Source organism: Rhinatrema bivittatum, chromosome 3, assembly GCF_901001135.1.
Source record: "Rhinatrema bivittatum chromosome 3, aRhiBiv1.1, whole genome shotgun sequence".
NCBI classification, from domain to species: Eukaryota; Metazoa; Chordata; class Amphibia; order Gymnophiona; family Rhinatrematidae; genus Rhinatrema; species Rhinatrema bivittatum.
Window position 1 is genome coordinate 233,548,370 of NC_042617.1, and position 21,646 is coordinate 233,570,015.

The 21,646-nt window shown below is 44.8% G+C and overlaps 1 protein-coding gene across 1 annotated transcript in view; it reads left to right on the plus strand.

The window, feature by feature from the left end:
* The first annotated feature begins 2,051 nt into the window (after positions 1–2,051).
* The window catches only part of LOC115087293 (anaphase-promoting complex subunit 1-like), a 298,244-nt gene continuing 278,649 nt past the window's right edge, over positions 2,052–21,646 (plus strand). The window contains exons 1-2 of the mRNA XM_029594311.1: positions 2,052–2,073; positions 2,160–2,213. The gene's annotated coding sequence lies outside the window, so the exon portion shown is untranslated. The remainder of the gene's footprint in view (positions 2,074–2,159; positions 2,214–21,646) is intronic.

A 21,646-nucleotide genomic window follows, 5' to 3' on the forward strand; every position in this document is an offset into this window, starting at 1 on the left:
GGGGTAGGTTTTTGGAGGGTAACGCGCATATCCCTTTGAAATCTACCCCCATGTGTATACTAAACAGTGCAGTTGAGAGGTCTGACCCTTGGGGAATGACACTATAAACTGTTGTAGTAATGAACAGCCAGTTCTCATCTGATAAGTGTGGTTCAACAGATAGGATGTGAACCACTTCAAAACAGCTAGAGATTCCAGTGCCAACAGGTGAGTGAGTCAGAATCTGATGATTTATGGTGTCAAAGGTTGCTGTGATATCAAGTACATAATTTGTACCACTGTCAAAGCCTTTCCTAAACATGTCCGTACTGGGCAATAATAATGTTTCTGTACTAAACGTATGGAAACTAAATTGATATTGGTGAAGTATGGAGCTCTCAGTTCAATTAGCTGTTTAAGTATGTTGCTTTTAATTAGTTTTGCCAAAAATGACAGTGAAGAAATGTGGTGTTAGCTACTGAAACTCAATGGATCAAGATAAGTTTTTTTTTTGTAATAAATAGGTTGAACTATTGCCTATAGCACCTTCTGAAAGGGACAAATTGATAGCAGCTATGGTTCTCATTACCTAAGGCATTTAGCAACATGGTGGTGCAAGAAATCAAAGGATATGTGGAAGGATTCATAGTAGCTGTGATGATAAAGGCCTCCTCCCAGACAATGGATCAGAACTGCTCCCATTTAGGATATATGTCTAGAGGCTGGGAGAATTACACAAAACTTCTTGAGTGGGAAGCATTTGGGAACAGCATATACTGTTTAATACAGGAAAACTATTTCTGAATTATGTTACCCTTCCAAACCTTGTATAACTTACAACAGTAGAGGTAGCCTTTATTTTACAGCATGGGCATTCTAGATAGCTATTGCTTCAAATATACATTTTTCACATTTTTCTAGATCAATCAGAGAAAACAGGATCCCACTTCAGGCAACAGAACTTCCATCTTCAGAGGATCTAAACTTGGAAACCCTAGCGTAAGTAGCCTGAGGTTTAAATCTTACTGAGGGTACCCTGATTACTGTGGAGAAGTCTTGTGAAAGAATTTAAGTAAAAAGCCATTCACAATTCCTGTTCTGGCAAGCCTAGTCATTTAGATGTTCACCACACTTCATGGTACTATGTGTATAACCTGCAGGTTATTGTCCAAGTGTTGAGTAACCCCTTGAGCCTTAAGGGAAAACATTCTCCCTTTGTATGAATTTCTTAGCACTTTCCTTAAAAGTGCAATAATCAGAAATAGATGAGGACTTGATAGTAATTGACTAATATTGTGCTTAAATTATTATCTATAAACTCCAGAATCACAAACCGCATCTAAAATAATGATTCCAAAATTTATTACACTGCAATTGGATTTTTAGGATGTCAACAATGAATATGCATAGGCTGGGTCTCTGTTGTACACAAAATATATATCATGCAAACCCGGACTAGCTTGTAGGTTCAACAGAGACAGATTTGGGTACCCTTGTTATAAAAATATAAAAAACAAACTTCGTAGAGTTAAGACAAAAACTAGCCCATGACTGATTTAAAACGAAAGCCCTACCAACTCTGTAATATCCAGCTGGAACTTTGTCTCTTTTCCTCTAATATAAGCCTTTCTGGTAATAGTAGCATCTACATATTAAAAGGTTATCAAAAAATTCTGAAACAGTTGATTTTTTTCACTTTAGATTTATTAAGCCTGGCTTTACTTTACTGGTAGGGCCAGATGGTGTCATAATATGATCACTTCTTCTGAGTCAAGGTTAACGTCTGCCTTGCATTTAGCCATCACTGTGATGCTCCACCCTTCATTTGGAACTGTGCACCACTTCCCTGTTCTGCCAGCTCCTCCTATCAAAGGGTCATATTAGATCTACTCCTGCCTACTGCTGAAGGTGTGGTGGTGGTGTTCAAAAGGTTAATGTGTTCCATTTGAACATTTTTATTTCTTCATACTTTTGCAAACAAAAACACTTATACTGTCTTTTAGGCAAGCTCATGTCTACATAGTTTGCTGGAGCCTGCTTGGCCTTAGGGTTTCGGTTGCTGGATCAGCAAATTTAGCTGCATTTAACTGCTTGGTAAGTCATGCACAAGTATGATGTCTTTACTATGTCTACATTTCATTCCTTAGTCTTTAACTCTGCTCTTTTTTTTTTTTTGCCAGTACAAATCTGCAAAAGATTTTATTGAATGTCTGTCAGCTCCTGTTGCAACTATAGTAAGTAACTTTTTGAGAGTCATTTCAATAAGCTAGCTTAAATACAAATTTGTAAAGCCTTAGTGAAATTCAAAACACTTCACAACTGTAAACTGCCAATTTTATGTATTAAAAAATTCAGTTGTATATTTCTTTAAGGGACTTTGATGTATTGGGAAAAAGATATTCTCTGTTGACAAGTAGGGCTGAATTAGCCATGGGTGATATCATCTGATGGCGCCAAACAGATTCTCTTCTTCTAGTTCATAGACCTTGTTGTGTACTGAGCATGCATGAAAATTGCCTCATGAACCCCTCAGTCTTTTTTCATCTGAGCTCCTGCACGGTCATATATGCTTTCTCTGTTTTTTAGAGCTTTTAAGTTTTCTTTTGTTTTGTTTTTTTGTTTGTTTTTTTTTAATCTACAACTCTCAAGTTTTTCTCACTGCCTTGGCAGCCCCTAAACATCACTTTCAGTGCTATCATCAAAAAAAGAAAAAGATGTCATATCCAGCCCCAAGAAGACTGCACCAAGTGGTTCACAGACTGCGTGTATGGCTGGAAGATATCCATAACTTATGGCCACGACATTTGTTGTTGTTCACTCTTACGACTGTGGCCAGATGTCACAACTTTTTCTCCCTCCATCTCATCTCCTTGAGCAAGGGCTTCACCTGGAGAACACCAGATCCGATATGCTTCGTGGTGCCTCTGGTTTCCATGCATTCGCAAGTGCAGTTGACCCAGGAGGGAGCCCCCACCCCTCCTGGAGTATATTGGAAACTTCTCAAGAGAATGAACATATACAGGTCTCAAAAAAGAATATCAATCTCTCAACTCCTGGTCAGAAGACACAGCAGTCCTAGAACAGATAGCAGAGTGCGAAGACTTCTTTACTTCGCTGGCAGCTGGTGACAAGAGCACTCTTCAAACTTCTGTCTAGCGTGTCATATTTGTTCCTTTGAGGGGGAGTTTTTCTTGCCTCCACACTTCAAGAGCTCCACTCAAAAAGCCCAGGGATAGGATCTAGTTCCTGACCATCCCTTGCTGTGGAGGAGTCTAGCCAGGTTGATGAGGGAGCTCAAGATAGCACTGTCGAGAGCATGCCCCGGGAATATTTCCCTCAGAGACAACCGAGAATCCTGCCCAAATCACCTTAATCATTATTGAGGTTCTGAGTTAGTGTTTTCATCTCTCTGTTCTGAGGAAGGGTTTGTATGGTTTTCTTTCAAACCCCTACCTGATCCACAGGAGCCTCTTCGCTACCAGAAGATCTCATGTGGGTCCAAATTCTTGGATAAGTTGTGGAAGGTATTTAGAGTTGACATCTGTAAGGTCAAGGACCCCACTCGAAATTCTTTGGCCTTCTCTGAATTCTGGAAACTTCATCCAAGCCCATAGCAATTTTGGTACACCCAATCCTGTGGAATTTATGAACAAGAATATGGGAGAACCCAGCATCCTGAACTCCAGTATCCAAGAAACTGGATCTCAAAAATAGAGTTGTGGATATTCCAGGATATGGGATAGCCCAGCTACCGCACCAGTCAGTGGTAGTGGAGTCCGCACTGAGACAAACAAAACCCAGGACACCAGACTTTTGGATAATATTAGAAAAAAGATCTTTCAGAGCTTGATGTTTAATGTTCGCGTCGTGGCCCACCAATTCTACATGGTGCAATACTTATTTGCATCAAAAAGCTGAAATCCTTGTTAGTTGCTAGATGGAGAACTGGCAGACTATCAGCAGTCTCTCCTAGAGTGTGAAGTTGTCTTCTCTACTCCGTGTACGAACTATTTGATATTGCAGCGATATCTTCTGCAGCCATCAAGGGTACATGCCAGTGGCTTGAATGAGAGGCAGCAGGGAGGATATGCATGACAAGTTGGCCAATGTGCCCTGTTCTGAAAACAAACTCAGAGAAACAGTTGACCAAATGAAGAAGCTGTCTAATCTCTCTCAGCAGAATCTGAGCAAATGCCATCATCTAGCCATCCTTGCTTCATTTTTAAATGTTCCTATTTCCAGAGATGTCCCTTCTGCCAATTTCAGCAGTACCATGCACCACCTGCACTTCTTCAAAAGCAACTTCCGGCTCGCAGATGTCTGCGCGAGAGACATCAACTGAGGATGCTGTAACAAGTCCAGCCCAAGCCTGGGCCTAATTTTTGACCAGGCTTAAGCCTTGACCTCTCTAGATGGGGGGGAAAATTCCCCTTTACCTGAAGGGAGTGGGCAAGGTCTCAAGGACTGCTGGGTCCTCAAAATTGCAGTCTGGTTACTGTTGCACTTTGTCTGCCCTCCAGTGCTGCATCTTCAACACAGGTCTGTCTCACTTAACCTAACTCCATCTTGAGATGGAGTCACTTCTCAGCAAGTGCGTGATAGAATCTGTCCCTCTCAAAGACCATGGCAAGAGGGTCTACTGCTATTTCCTTATGCCCAAGAAGTTAGGGGGGTTTGAGACTCATCCTGGATTACAGAGTCTGAAGAAGAAAGCCTGTTTTCAAGAACAGTTCAAAATGAATGCTCTCCACAGCATCCTATTCTTCATTGAAGCGGGAGACTGGGTGTGTAACCTACCTCGATTTGAAAGATACATATGCTGACATACCCATACATCTCTCCCATTGGCAATATCTTAGTCTTTTAGTCTATTCCTCTCATCTACCAATACAGGGCTCTCTATATTGGGTTGTTGGAGGCCTCTAGGGTCTTCACAAAATGGCTAGAGGTATAGTATTGCATTGTAGAGATGTGTATCTTCCCCTTGACTGGTTAATCACAGGACCTTCCCAAACAGGTGTGTTGGATTCCTTGAAGAGGAAGACCCAGTGTCTTCAGTCACTGGGGTTCATCATCAACCTCACCAAGTGGAACCTTGTTTCCTACCAAAGAATCAAATTTGGGCATGGATCGACTTTCTGGTGGAGAGGGCATGCTTTCCATTGGAGCGAGCATTCTATCTTTTGAATCTTGTTTCAGAGCCTACTACAGCAATATAAAATCCCAGCCAGGGAAGTGTTTTCAGTTCTGGACACTGCATCTCAAAAAATATATAGATTTACTGGAGAAGATACAGAGAAGGTTGATCAAAATGATAAAGGGGATGGAACGGCTTCCCTGTGAGGAAAGGCTAAAGAGAACAGAAGAGATGGCTGAGGGGGGGATATGGTGGTCTACAAAATCATGAGAGGACTTGAATGGGTAAATGTGAATCTATTGTTTACACTTTCAGATAATAGGACTAGGGGGCACTCCATGAAGTTAGCAAGTAGCACATTTAAAAGAAATCAAAGAAAATTCTTTTTCACTCAATATACAGTTCAGCTCTGGAATTCTTTGACAGAGATGTGGTTAGGGCAGTTAGTATAGCTGGGTTTAAAAAAGGTTTAGATATGTTCCTGGAGGAGATGTCCATAAATTGCTATTAATCGAGCTGACTTAGGGAATAGCCACTGCTTATTACTGGCATTAGTAATGGGATGTACTTAATGTTTTGGGAATTTGCCAGGTACATGTAACCTAGATTGGCCACTGTTGGAGGTGGGATGCTGGGTTTGATGGACCCTCATCCTGACCCAGTATGGCAACTTCTTATGTTCTTATGTTGGTTGTTCTGGGTCAAATGGCAGCAGTGGTAGACGTGGTCCCTAAGCTCTACAAAAACTCCAGTGTTCTCCTGGACCAATATTTTTATTCAGCCCCTTGTCATTCTCAGTGAGGGTCGCAGCAGAGATGAATGAGTGTGACCAGTGGTAGCTAGGCCCAGATGTCCTGGAGATGGGAGCTCCACTTCGGCTTCTATCTCAAGTAACGCTATCAATAGATGTGTCCACCAGGGGATGGGTCGTGCACACATCCTTTCCAAACCCAGGGAATCTAGTCTTCAGCAGAATGTCAGTTTCAGATCAGTCTTCTGGAGTTACGAGCAATCACACACATTGAAAGTTTTTTCACATCTCCTTTGGGGAAAGATAATTATTATCCAAACCAAAACTCAAATAGCAATGTTTAACATGAGCAAGGAAGCACATGGTCATGAACCCTCTTCCAGGAGATCCTGGGATTTTGGGAATGGGCTTGCAGCCACAGAGCCTTCCTTCAAGCAACCTACTTTCCCAGGATCTCCAAAACATTGGCGGATTGCCTCAACCATGTGTTTTGTTCTCACGAGTGGTCTCTAGATCAAATAGTGGTAGACATGTTGTTCAATGTCTGGGGTCACCCATCAATCAATTTGTTTGCAGCAGAGGACAACAGGTAAGATTTAGCACCATTCTTTGAAACAAGTTCATATCTGCTCAGGATGCTTTTCTTCTTAGATGGGATGCAGATCTACTGTATGCTTTTCCACTACTTCTGTTGGTGGCCAGGATAGTGCAGAAAGCATTCTAGTATAGGGTGTGCTTTATCCTCATTGCTCTAACATGACCCAGACAGGTGTGGTTTTTGTATATCATCCAGTTATCAATCAGCCGATCCCTCTGGGATCAGGTATGACTATAACTCAGAAGGAGGGCCTTCTATATCATCTGAACCTTTCCTGTCTGACAGCATGGATGTTGAGCGCTCACTAATCTCATAGCTGCTGTTATCCAAGGAAGTTAAGGATATTATAATCTCTGCCAGGCAGGCTTACAATTTTAAATGGAAAAGATTTTCATCATGTTGTCAAGCAAGCTCTCTGGACCTGTTTGTCTGTGAGCCAAAGGAATCACTTCAGTACTTATTGTTCCTCAGTACGTAATCGGTCAAAGTACATCTCATTGCCTTTGTGGCTTACCACATTCAAGTGAATAGCAAACTGATTTACATACATCTAGTGTTAAAATTGAAAGTCTTATGGGTATATGAGACCTACTGTTACCAAACCACCAGTTTCATGTAATCTTAACATTGTATTGGCACAACTCATGAAGCCACAGCCAGCTTCCTTTAAGTTCCTCACCTGAAAAGTAGTGTTCCTATTTGTGATTACATCAGTTAGAAGAGTCAGTGAGCTTCAGGCATTGGTTCATTACTCATTTACGTGCAGTTTTTCTACATCAGAATGGTGCTCCATACTCACCCCAAGTTTCTGCCAAAATATTTCCAGCTTTTCATCTAAATCAAGCCGTTGTGTTGCTCACATGCCTTCCAAGACCTTATGAACATGAAGAGGAGAAGGCTCTACACTCAGGGGTAGATTTTCAGACGAGCGCGAACAGCCTACTTTTGTTTGCGCTCCAGGCGCAAAACAAAAGTACGCTGGATTTTAGTAGATACGCGCGTAGTCGCGCGTATCGGCTAAAATCCTGGATCGGCGCGCGCAAGGCTATCGATTTCGTATAGCCTGCGCGCGCCGAGCCGCGCAGCCTACCCCCGTTCCCTCCTAGGCCGCTCCGAAATCGGAGCGGCCTAGAAGGGAACTTTCCTTTGCCCTCCCCTCACCTTCCCCTCCCTTCCCCTACCTAACCCACCCGCCCGGCCCTGTCTAAACCCCCATCCTACCTTTGTCGGGGGATTTACGCCTCCCGGAGGGAGGCGTAAATCCCCGCGCGCCAGCGAGCCTCCTGCGCGCCGGGCCGCGACCTGGGGGCGGGTACGGAGGGCGCGGCCACGCCCCCCGGGCCGTAGCCACGCCCCCGTACCCGCCCCAAACGCTGCCGACACGCCCCCGCAACGCCGCGCGCTCCGGCCCCGCCCCCCGACACGCCTCCCGACACGCCCACTCCGAAAACCCCGGGACTTACGCGAGTCCCGGGGTTCTGCGCGCGCCGTAGGCCTATGTAAAATAGGCTTCCCGGCGCGCAGGGCCCTGCTCGCGTAATCCGCCCGGTTTTGGGCGGATTTACGCGAGCAGGGCTCTGAAAATCCGCCCCTCATTGAACTGCATAAAGACCTTGGCTTATTATCTGAAGAGAACTTAGCCACATAGATAGGCTTCCCAACTTTTCATCGCTTATGATCCTGAGAATAATGGCTGCAAAGCACACGTTGACCTGGCCCCCATATCACACACTGCCAAGACTTATCAAGTGAGAACAATGGTTATCTCAGTGGCTCATCTAAGAGCCATACCCATTGAGGACATTTGCAAAGTTGCAACTTGATCATCAGTCACACCTTTATGTTCTGTTACTGTCTAGATAATCTCTCAAGGAACAACAGTAACTTTTAGTAAGCAGTTTTGTGCAGCCTGTTCACCCAGTAGTCTCCAATTCATTAAGGGGGAAGGCCCTGGTTGATTTTTCAATAAGTGCTCTATTGCAGCCCCCAGCTTGGAGCTTCTCACATATCAATGCTAATTCAGCATTGCTTGTTGACAAAGAAAGCAAGTTTGCTTACCATAAACTGTGTTCTCTGTAGACAGCAGGATGAATTAGCCATGCTTCCTACCCACCCACTGCCCTGGGATAGTTGACCACCTAGATAAAGCTAAGCTCTGTAGTCAACTGAAGGGTTCATGAGGGGTTCAGTAGAGTAAAAGCTCTATGAACTAGGAGAGAAGGGTCCATTCAGTGCTGTCAGATGGTCACCCATATATCATGGCTAATTCATCCTGCTGTCTATGGAAAGCACCATATATGGTAAGTAAACCTGTTTTTTCAAAGACTCTTGGTCTAATTTTATTTTATGTTTAGTTGTGACTTTAGAGCTTAAGTGGCATTGAGATTGATGAGCCAATCCTGTTTGCTGCAATTAGCCTTTGCCAGGACCTTCTGGCCTACCGGGAGGATCATCATTCCCGCGGTGCCCTCTGTGCCTTCGCAACTCTCGGAGCAAAGGGTTCTCCACAGGCCTTGCTTGTGCCAGCCCTACGATGGTTTTAGTGAAGAAGAAGGCCCCTATGACCCATGGGGAGATGATTCCTTGAAGTCTTCATCCGAATTCTCGGATGACCCCCTCTCCGAGCCTTCCCTACTGGAGGAAAGGCATTGGTCCCCCCCAGAGGACCTCTCTTTTGCGAAGTTTGTCAGGGCCATGGCCGAAACTATTCCCTTCCAACTCCTCACAGAGAGAATGATGTGCGACATAAGATGCTGGAAGTAATCCAATTTGTCAGCGCTCTGCAGGAAATTGTGACGATTCCCATCCATAATATCTTTAAGGATCTTCTCCTTCGGATGTGGGAAGACCAGATATCCATATCTCCAGTCATTAGGAAGGTGGATGCCACCTATTTGGTACAGCAGGCCCTGGGATTTGAGAGGCATCTCGTCCCTCACCAGTCATTGGTTGTGGAGTCCACTCTCAAGAAGGCCAAATGCTCCCGCACCCATGCATCTGCCCCTCCGGGGTGAGAACATAGGGAGCTATATGCTCTGGGTAGAAAGGTCTTTCTGGGCGCTATGCTCATCGCCAATATTGCCACCTACCAGTTGTATATGACCCAGTACAACTGAAACCTGTGGAAACAGGGTCCAGGAGCTCACAGAGAGCTTGCTGCAGCAGCAACAGGAGTCTCTCTGACGTTGTCCTGCAGGGTCTGAAGGCTTGCAAACATGAGGTGAGATCCACATATGATGTGTTTGAGACAGTGGCCTGAGTTGCTGCTGTGGGCATCAGTCCATCCAGAGGTGCAGGAGAAGCTGGCTGACCTCCCATGCACAGGTGCCAACCTTTTTGGGGACAAGGTCCAAGATGCAGTAGCTCAGTTGAAGGACCATCACGAAACTCTCCAACAGCTCTCAGCTAGTGCTTTAGATGCTTCCTCCTCTGCCAGGAAATCTTCCAGGCCAAGTTCCAGGAAATCCTTTTACAGGCAGCGGAAATATTATCCCCCCCCCCCACCCCCCGCCTCTCGGATGTGTGCATCGCACACTAGCTCCAGGGGCTGCTCCTGCCAAAAGTGGACACCTAGGCCCCAGCAAGCCCCGGCTCGGGTTTTTGACTGGCGGTGAGGGAGCACAAGTTTGCAAAATGTACCCCCGGCACTGGATCCCCCAGTAGGAAGCAAGCTTATCGGCTTCGCTTACTACTGGAGGACAATCACTTTGGACCAATGGGTTCTTACCATAGTCAACCAGGGGTACAGGCTCAATTTCAGACGGTTTCCAAATAACTCTTCCCCCATGTCCATCGGGGGGGTTTGTCCACCCAGCAGGTCATACTTCGGACAGAACTCTCCGCCCTTTTCACAGCAGGAGCGGTAGAGCCCATTCCTCACTCTCAGCAGGGTCGAGGGTTCTATTTGAGATATTTCCTCATACTGAAGAGAAAAGGAGGCTTGCGCCCCATTCTCGACTCAGGGCATTGAACAAATTTCTCTTAAAAGTTCAAGATGATTTCTCTGGGCACTCTGATCCCCCTCCTCAAAAGAGGAGACTGACTCTGCTCCCTCGATCTGAAGGAAACTTACGCTTACATAACTATCTTCCCCAGCCACAAAAAATACCTCCTCTTCATAGTGGAGAAGGCTCACTACCACTACAAGGTGCGTTTTCACCAAATGCCTAGTGGTGGTGGCTACATACCTCAGGTGCCATGTGGTGCACATCTTCCCATACCTGGACGATTGGCTGATCAAGAGAGACTCACGCACAGGGGCGCTGATTGCTTTAGCCCTGACCATGCAGACACTGCAAACCTTCAACTACCCAAAGTTTCACCTCTGCCCGTCTCCTCAACTGAACCTGATAGGAGCCAGGCTGGACACGGCGCAGATGAAAGCATTTCTGCCCTGCCATCAGGCTCTTGCACTCACCTCGTTGGCAACCTTCGTGCGCAGCAACCACATGTGAGTGCCCACCTTCTGCTCAGTTTGTTGAGTCACATGGGGGGCTTCAGTCCATGTTACCCTACTCACCTGCTTGTGCATGTGCAGGGCGCAATGGATCTTGCGGTCACAGTGGCAACAAGGCTCCCAGGACCTCAAGACCCACCTCTCTGAATTGGAACCTCTGAGGGCATCTCTGTCCTGGTGGGAAAACCTCTCCAATTTGGAGTGGGGAATCCCCTTCCAGGCTACCCCGCCTCAAGTGGTCCTCACCACCAATGCCTCTCCTCAGGGCTGGGGGAGCCCATGTGGACAGCTTCCATATACAGGGTCTCTGAACTGCTCAAGAAGCGCGCTGTCAGATAAACCTTCTAGAGCCTCTGGGCATTCCAGGACCAGTTGTCACACAAGGAAGTCCTGATTCTGACAGAAAGCCAAGTTGCGATGTGGTATATTAACAAACGGAGGCACAGGATTGTTCCTCTTGCACCACCTCGTGACAAAGGTGTAGCCCTGGGCCCTGTCACAGGGGATGTTGCTGCGAGCAACGTACCTACCTGGGACCCTGAACGAACTGGCGGACCGGCTGAGCTGCTCCTTTCAACCGCACGAGTGGTCCCTAAATCCGGAGGTAGCAGCCAGAATTTTTCATCAGTGGGGAACCCCTGTTGTGAACATCTTCGCCTCCCCGTACAAATACAAGGTGAGCAATTTTGGCTCCCTGTTGCCGGGGGAACGGGCATCTGGCCTTCTACGCCTTCTCCCTTCACTGGGGGAAGGGTCTACTGTACACGTACCCTCCTCTCCTTCTCCTCTTGAAGACCTTACTGAAGCTTCAACAGGACAGAGGGATCATGATACTCATGGCACCTTATTGGCCCCGACAGATCTGCTTCTCTCTCCTTCGGTAACTGTCGATCAAGGATCTCATTTGGCTGGGGACCGCACCCAATCTGATAACTCAGAACTAGGGTACCCTGCACCATCCGAACCTCCGGGCGTTGGCTCTAAAAGCTTGGATGTTGAGCGCCTAGTTTCTTCAGCCCCTGGCACCTCTCGGAAAGTGTCTCCCAGGTGCTGTTGGCTTCTAGAAAGCCTTCCACCAGGTCGAAATGGGGAAGATTCTCCACCTGGTGTGCAGGGCATGGCTTGGATCCATTCGCATGCCCCCTTCCCCCTTTTGGATTACTTGTGGCACCTTTCCGAGTCTGGACTTCAAACCAGCTCAGTAAGGGTTCATCTTAGCGCCGTTAGTGCGTATCATCAAGGTGTCGCTGGCACACCCATATCAGGGCAGCCTTTAGTGGGTCACTTTATGAAGGGGTCTTCTTCAATTGAAGCCCTCTCTTCAGCCTCCTGTTGCATCCTGGGACCTCAACATTGTCCTTGCACAGCTCATGCGTCCTCCCTTTGAGCCATTGCCCTCCTGCGACCTGAAGTTCCTCACCTGGAAAGTTATATTCCTAGTGGTGATTACTTCAGCTCGAGGGGTCAGCGAGCTGCAGGCCTTGATTATGTCATACATGAGGTTTTTTAATGATCGTCTGGTCTTCTGTATGCACCCTAAGTTCCTAACTAAAGTCGTGACTGATTTCCACCTTAATCAGTCCATTGTTTTACCCACCTTCTTTCACAGGCCTCATTTCCATCCAGGGGGAACGGGCTGTTAATACTTTGGACTGTAAGAGGGCCTTGGCTTTCTATTTAGAACGCACAGCCGGTTGCAGGCAGTCCACTCAGCTATTTGTGTCCTTTGATACCAATAGATTGGGAGTGACGGTGGGTAACCAGACTCTATCCAACTGGTTGTCAGATTGCATCGCCTTCTGCTATGCGCAAGCGGGCATTCAGCTGGCAGGCCGAATCAAGGCTCACTCTGTGCGTGCCCATGGCGACGTCTGTGGCTCATCTGCAAGCAGTTCCAGTCACCGAAATTTGCCACGCAGCAACGTGGAGTTTCCTTCACACGTTCGCAGGTCACTACTGCTTGGACAAAGATGGTCGACAGGACAGTGCCTTTGGCCAGTCCGTCCTGCGCAATATCGTCTAGACTTAAACCCAACTCTCCCTGCCTAGAGCCCCTGGTCGGAACTAGGCCGTCCTTTGCTGGCCAACAGTACCACTGTTATTGTGGCCATTGGCAATTTGTTTTGTACCTGTTGGCCGCACCTGGTTGATGGGGGGTTGATGGGTATTCACCCATATGTGAGGACTACCATCCTGCTTGTCCTAGGAGAAAGCGCAGTTGCTTACCTGTAACAGGTGTCTCTTAGGACAGCAGGGTGTTAGTCCTCAGGAATCCCGCCCACCACCCTGTGGAGTTGGGTTCTCCTTCCGTTTTGTTTTATTTTTCGCTCATATTTTTTCTCTAAGTTATGAGACTGAAGGGGGACCTCTCATGGACGTGCGGATAGTGGCATGTTGGGCAAAGGTTTCCGTGCCAGGCGCCATCGGATGATGTCATTCACATGTGAGGACTAACATCCTACTGTCCTAGGAGAACACCTGTTATAGGTAAACAACTGCACTTTCCCATTCTACCAATCTTGACATCATTCTGTGAATGTATGCATTTGGCATTATGATGTTAATGTTCAAACTGCTGACTTTTTTGTTCCATCTCCATTTTAAATATACTTTGGTATTTTGAGGAAATAGAATTTCAGGAGTTTGAGAATATTCTCAAGCTTCTGTCAGTAGAAGTCTGCTGTGATGCAATAATTCCATAGAAAAGTAATGAAGCAATGATTTGTTTGTATTAATATATTTTATCTTGTGTATGTTTTGTCTGTTTTAAATTAATATTTGTTACATTTGTGGTCCACCCAATACAACATTTTGGATGAGGCGGAATATTTTTTAAAAATAAATATTATGCTGTTAGGATAGTGGATTTTGTTTGTAAAGATTATCTGTATTTTGTCTAGTTTATCTGATTGAAATTGTTTAACATAAGTGGCCTGTGGGGTGCCCAGGAATTACATAACATTTATACATCATCATCAGTATTCACAGTGCTGTACATAATCACATAGTTGCTATGCTTTCAAGGCCACACAAACTGCTTCTTCAGATGAAGACCACTTCACATCTGAGGAAGTAGCCTGTGTGATCTTGAAAGCTCATGTATAGTAATATTTTTTTTATTGGCAATCAAAAGATGAACAATATGCATTTGGAACATGACAAAGAGAACATTCAGATTATATAGCAGGAGTCATCATGAACAGAGAGCAAATATGATTGACCAATTTATATTGATTAAACAGTACCCAAACCCCCCTCCCTCCCCAACATCCTGGATCACATGGAGAAAAAGATTACTATGATCAGAGGAGCACATAGGCAAAGAAGGCAATTATGATATAATGAAATGACGAAACTAAAGACGCATTAGTTGTAACATGGTATAAAGGAAGCCGGTCATACAGGCAGCCAATACAAAGGAAGGATAGAGGGGGGCGCTCTTGCGCGGAGACCAAGATGGCCGCTTGATTGCTCAGCTCCTGGGGCTTTCGCTAGTTTTTTGCATCGGGACCTCTGATCTTGTCAGCGCTTTTTGCCGGAATTGAGATCTTAAGACCGCTATCATGTCTGCATCCAAACCTGGTAAAATTGAAGCTGCCTTTGCGGCGGCTTCTGGGACAAAACGATCGAAACAAGATCCTCTCACCCCGGACAAGGCCATGCCACAAAAAAACATGGCGTCCGCAGAACTTGTGCTAGCTGAACTTAAGCAATTAAAATAAATGCTACAGACAAATATGGAGACAACGTCGGCGATCAGGTCAGATTTACTAACTATCAAAAAGATACGATCAGCTCTCTCACCAGCTCGATGATACGGAGACCCAGGTTTCCTCTCTCCTACTAACTACTGCGTCACTCCCTACTGTGGACAAAGAGCTAGTAGCGCTTCGCAGAGACGTGGAGGATTTATCAAACAGGAATAGGAGGAACAATATTAGAATTCTAGGGATTCCCGAAGGTGCTGAGGGCTCCGATATGATTTCCTTCTTAACCAACCTAATCCCTGCAAACCTCCACATCACGTTCTCATTGCCATTCGAAATAGAGAGAGCGCACCGCATTCCCTCGAGGCCACTCCGAACCTCTACATATCCTTGCCTGATTATATTTAAGGTGTTAAGATACCCACAAGTTCTACAAATCTTTGAGGCTGCGAAGACCCGGTCTCCTGTGCAATTTCAAGGTGCTTCGCTCATGTATATTCCGGACTTGGCGAAAACGACGGCTAGTAAAAGGAAGGCCTTCCTGGCTTTTCGCCCTCGACTCCACGCTATGGGGGCAAAATTTGGCCTTCTTTACCCAGCAATGATGAAGGTTACCTATCAAACGCGGATGTACCACGAACCGAAGGATTTGGAAGATTTTTTACAAACTTCGGGGACAGTGCAGGAAATGGTAACCTGAACTATTCCCTTTTTTTTGATGCGCTTGTGATCATGTTCCTTAATATGACTTAACCTCGGTGGTCCTTACCACAGACTTCCATCTCCAGCCCCACGAGTTTCTCGAGCGGTCTTTGGTCCCCCTAGAGACCCTTTACTTTACCTAGACGGTAGGGACGCCTACCAGTCGTTCTCTTCTAACTGCAATTTAGACATCTCTGGATTCTCACCTCTTACTTTTTACTCTGTGCTACTTGTCTTCTCATGGATCCCTGGCTCACTTGGACACTTTTTCAAGAGTTCACTCTTAACGGTGGTTCTAACCTACAACATGGCAAACTCAGTATCCTCATTTTATTTCTACAAACATAGCATCCTCCATAGATGATATAGTGATGATATCACTTAACGTCAATGGGTTTTCACATCCTATCAAACGTAAGAAAATCCTTACTTATCTGCACTCTCTTCATACGGACATAGTTCTACTCCAGGAGACTCACCTTACTGCAGCAGAATCCCTCAAACTTAAGCAACAATGGGTTGGTCAGGTATTTGCCAGCGCTGCATGTAAGAAAAAAGGTGGCACGGCAATCCTGATCCACAAACGTCTGGATGTTGAGGTTTTACATCACTTAGCGGACACCAGCGGGAAATGGAACATACTTTGCCTTAAAATAAAAGATCATCGATATAACATCCTCAACTTATATGCTCCTAATGCGGATGTCCCCTCCTTTTTCCAAGATGTTTTTTCTACCCTGTTATCTATGGATAACTCATCCCTCATAATTGCTGGTGACTTTAATCAACCTTTAGACCCTGTTCTGGATAAACGGACCACTGCTCGGTACTCTATCTCCAAGTCAACGTTGACCTTACAGCATCTAATGACACAACTTGGATTGGATGATCCCTGGCGACTCTACCACCCTACGGAACGAGACTTCACGTACTTCTCAGCTCCACATGCATCTTATTCAAGGATAGACTTCTTTCTGACCTCTCGTACATTACTCTCAGATATTCTTCAGTCTCAAATTCATCCGATCCTTATATCAGATCATGTTGCGGTTAGTATCCGCCTTAAGCTTTACACACCCATTCAGATGGATCGACAATGGAGATTCAACTCATCCCTTTTGTCTGACTCAGACTTTCACACTTTCCTCACGGAGAAAACCAAAGACTATTTCTCTAACAATTCTACTCCTGATATTTCATCGAAGACTCTGTGGGAAGCTTATAAAGCGATGATTCGTGGCGACATCATCAGCTTTTCCACACATAAATGGCGCACCCAAGCACGACACCTTCAAGAATTATATGAAGTGGTACAACGATTGGAACGACTTCATATCGCAACCCCGACCTCGCTCTCTCTTCAAAACCTTCAAAAGGCTAAATTTGATTACAATAAAAGGTTGAGTGCACAAGTTAATTTACACCTATTTCACTCAAAAACTCAATATTACGCCGAAAATAATAAATGTGGCAGGAGACTAGCGACATACTTAAAGAAAAAAGCCGATAAAACCCGAGTCTCTAAGTTGATCACATCCTCTGGGCAGGAGGTCACTTCGGATCAAGACATTCTTCAATCATTTTGTGACTTTTATGCCTCCTTGTACAGCTCGGAGGTGTCTCCCACCTCCGAAGATATCTCGGAGTTTTTTTCAAAAATTAACCATCCTAGTCTCACGCACGAACAAACTCAAGCATTGGAAGCCCCTATCACCGTTTCCGAACTCTCTACGGCTACCTTATCTCTCTCTCCTGGGAAGGCGCCTGGACCCGATGGCTTCAGTACAGACTTTTATCATGCCTTTCATAAGTTGCTGTCACCACATTTGTTGATGTATCTTTCCTCTTTGTCTTCCTTGAATGTTGATGTATCTGGGTTTAATGACGCCAAGATAGTAGTGATTCCAAAGCCTGGCAGAGATCCAGCAAACCCTGTTAACTATAGGCCAATTTCCCTTTTAAACGTTGATTATAAAATTTTCACAAAACTAATTGTAATGAGACTGTCCAAAGTATTGGGTACTCTCATTCATTCCGATCAATCTGGTTTTGTTGCTAAGCGTTTAATAGCTAACAATACTAGACTGTTCCTCCATATTCATGAGGCTTTGTATGAGACCCTGGAGCCGGCGATCGCTGTGTCCCTCGACGCAGAAAAAGCTTTTGACCGCATTGAGTTGTTCTTTTTATATAATACCTTGCAACGCTTTGGTTTTGGCCCTCTTTTTCTCAACTGGATCCGGGCCATTTACACCTCTCCAAAGGCCTCTCTTTATATTAATAATCAGAATTCCCCCCACTTTTTTCTCTATCGTGGCACTCGCCAAGGTTGTCCACTCTCTCCCCTATTATTCAATCTAGCTTTGGAACCACTACTTTTGGCTATTCGCCAATCCCCTGACATCTCTGGAGTTTCGATTGGTTCGGAAATCCACAAACTTTCTGCATATGCCGATGATGTTTTATTATTTCTTACTAATCCCAATAGCTCTCTTACGAATCTGTTCCATCTTATCGATTCCTACTCTCTTTTATCAGGATATAAAGTAAATTGGTCTAAAACGGAATTTCTTCCATTGAATCCCATCTCAGATACCATGGATTTTTCACAACACCCCATTTTAAAAGCCGAGAGGGGTCTCAAATATTTAGGCATCAAATTTTACTCGGACCCTCTTCATACCATTCAAGGGTGTGAACAGAATTTATTAAAACAAGTTCATGATGTTACATTAAGATGGTCTCCTCTACATCTCTCTTGGTGGGGCCGTCTAGACACGATTAAGATGGTTTTAGCCCCTAAAGTCACCTTTGTTCTGTCCATGATTCCAATCTTTTTTTCGACAGTCTTCTATAAGGAGATTGATCGGTTGCTAGTTAGGTTCCTTTGGAACAATAAACAACCTCGAATAGCGTTGGCAAAATTAAAACACACTAAACAGAATGGGGGGAGTCAACTTCCCAGATTTCTATGCTTATCACTTATCCTTCATGCTTCAACAAAGTTCCAATTTATTTAATTTGGACTCTGGACCAGAGGAAGGCCCTTGGTGGCTCACGATAGAGAAATCCATTATTAGACCAATTCCCTTACTTAATTTCCCAGGGTGGACTATGCCCGCTGGCAGTTGTAAAAATTGAATATTGGTATCTATGCATCGAGCATTTAGGGAATTTGATGCAATGTGCCCTCCTCAACTCCCCACATGGTCAAACTCTAATTGTACTCCTATTTGGAACAGAGAATATCCATTGCGGGACATATGATAAATTGGCCTATTTGGCAACATCATGGAATATGGTCCGTTGCCTCCCTTTTTGCGGATGGTCACCTACTTCCTTTTTCCTCCTTACAAGGTCTCTTTTCCCTACCAGCGACCCAGTTTTATAAATGGTTGCAACTAAGAGACGCTTTAAAAGAAAAACAGTTTTCCCCTATTCGATTGGCTCAAAACCCTTATTTTCTATCCTTAATGGAGGAATTACGGTCCTTGGGTCATCTAGCCTCCAGATTATACAAAATAATTAAACGATTTCGGACCCCGATTCGGAACCCTTCAGTCCTGTCTATATGGTCCTCTGAGATCCAGCTTACCATCACTTCGGACTTGTGGTCCAAGCTTTGGCAATCAATATGTCAATCGTCCTTGTCCACCAGTGTTAAACAAACGTCCCTTTTTATCCTCCATAGAACGCTCTGGACCCCCTGGAAGCTCTACAGGGCTCGTCTCCTAGACTCTCATGCCTGTTGGTCCTGCTTAAATACCGGAGCGACTTTGGACCATCTCTTATTTTTCTGCCCTATTGTGCGCGAGTTTTGGACCCAAATCTGGATTACTATCCGTTTGTTGCTTCCAGTGCCCGCTCAAATTACATATGGGTTAGTTATTTTACGGAGTACCCACCCAGATATTCGGCTACTACCCCCACATAAGAAACTATATGATTTTCTTATTGGAATAGCTTTACATATTATTACTTCCAACTGGAAACATAGTGACAGACTGTCTGAACCACTATGGTGGAATACTATCTGTTTATACAGTAAATATGAAAGGGCCATGGCTATTAAACACAAAAGACTGAAAGCATGGGATTTGATGTGGGAACCCTTAGATCGACATACCCTATAATTTACATGCATTGCTATCACATTGTGGACCCCACCTTAATAAAGAGTCCATTTGATCCTTTCTCTGGTAGTACTCTTATCTTACTACTCTCCCTTTCCTTATACTCTTTCTTCTTCCTCTTTGTGTCCATATCTCCAGAATTCTGGACATTATCTTTCTTCCCTGTTCTGAGAACTAGAGAATGTCGAGACATTGCAGTCTTTGTTTCTTGTTTTGTGTTAGGTAACAGATAAGCATTGTATTATGACTTTTGCTTCTGTATGAGCATATGGCTGATATTTTGTAATGATTTGTTTTGATATATTGCGATGCTACTTGGCTGTTGTTATATTGAAAATTCCAAATAAAGAAATTACAACACAAAGGAAGGATAGAGATGGTCTGGAAATTTAACAGTACATAGACAGTCACTGAAACAGCTATGATTGCGCCTCCAACCACCTAGAATAAGAGCCCCAAGTGTTTGCGAACAATTGGACTCTATCCCTATGTATGGCAGTAAGTCTGCCTAATTGATAGTAGGTATGAAGTCTATGTTGTACCTTTGCCAGACTGGGTATAACTGTATTATTCCAGTGTAGAGCAATTTCTGATCTTGCCGCAATAAAAAACTTGAAGCATAAATCGTTGTTCTTCCGGTTTATAGCCTGACATGGGAAGGCCTAAGAGTGCATGCCAAGGCTTGACTCCTGTCTGTACCGAAAGAACTTGTGAAATCCATTTTGTGACTGCTTGCCAGAACTGAACCATCTTGGGGCATTCCCACCAAACATGAAAGTATGTACCAGTGTGCCCACATCCCCTCCAACATTTCTCTGAGATAGATGGTTTAAATATGTGCAGCTTTACTGGGGAGTAGTGCCAGCAATATAACAACTTGTAGCAATTTTCCTGCAACCCCGTTCATATGGAACATCTATGAGCGATATCATAAATAACATCCCATTCTTTCTCTTCCAAAATGTGTTGGAAATTGGTTTCCCATAAGGTGCGGTGTTTGGGCTTGCAGGATTGTTTACCATTAAGGAGGGTGTAGATTTTAGATATAACTCCTCTGAGCGTTGCAGCATTTTTGCAAAAATGTTCAAATAAAGTGCCAGTCAGTCTGACAGTGCCATCCCTCAACCCTTTGTGAATAAAATGATATAACTTAGCATAATGCAGAAAGTCAATGTCAGCCAGCAAGTATTTGTCGCATAATTGCGTGCGAGACAGGAGGGTGCCCTGGTGTTGTACATGATCCAATCTGGTAATACCAGCTTCAGACCACTGTCTTGAAGCCTTCGAGAGAGCGAAAACTGGGTATACAGTGTTAGAGAATAGAGAAGTCATCAGGGAATATTGTTTTGTCCCTACTAGCACTGATTTCCACTGATGCCAAATTTTAATGGTAGTGTGCAAAGCATAAGGAAAATGTTGAGTGGGGCCCCAAGACGATTGGGGTTGCCAAGGTAATGATGCTATCGGGAGAGTCCCCAATAGTGCTTGTTCCAATCGCACCCATTGCGGTGGGTCATGGGAGCGATGTAGAGCCACAAGCACACGAAGCTGGGCCGTACAGAAGTATCAAGCCAAATTGGGTAGTTGTAGGCCCCCCCTGTTCTTAGGGCGTTAAAGGGTGGCCCTGGCAACCCATGGGGGTCATTTACGTCAAATGAAGCAGCACACAATTTGCTGCCACTTTTTGAGTAGGGGTGTAGGTATGCAAATGGGAATGGTGGCAAAGAAATAGAGAAAGCGGGGCAGCACATTCATTTTGACAATAGCCAATCTTCCCAGCCAGGAATGGGTTTGTTGTTGCCATTTCGCTAAATCCGCTTGAATAGAATTAATAAGAGACTCATAATTTAGAGCAAAAAGTTGGTTAGTGTGGGAGCCCAACCGAACCCCTAAGTATTTCAGTGACTAGGTTGTCCACTTGAAAGGGAATTTCTGACTTAAAGAGTGCGCAGCCGATAGTGACAAGGTTAGATTTAGGAGCTCTGACTTATCATAATTCACTTTCATACCAGATACTGAGGTAAACGCAATTAATTCCGACATGATTCCCTGGAGTGAAACATCTGGGTTGGTAAGAGTGAACATAACATTGTCGGCAAAAAGAGAGATCTTAAAGTGATCATCGCCCTTCCCTACCCCCTGTATATTTAGTGCACCCCGCACTCTAGTGGTAAACGGCTCTA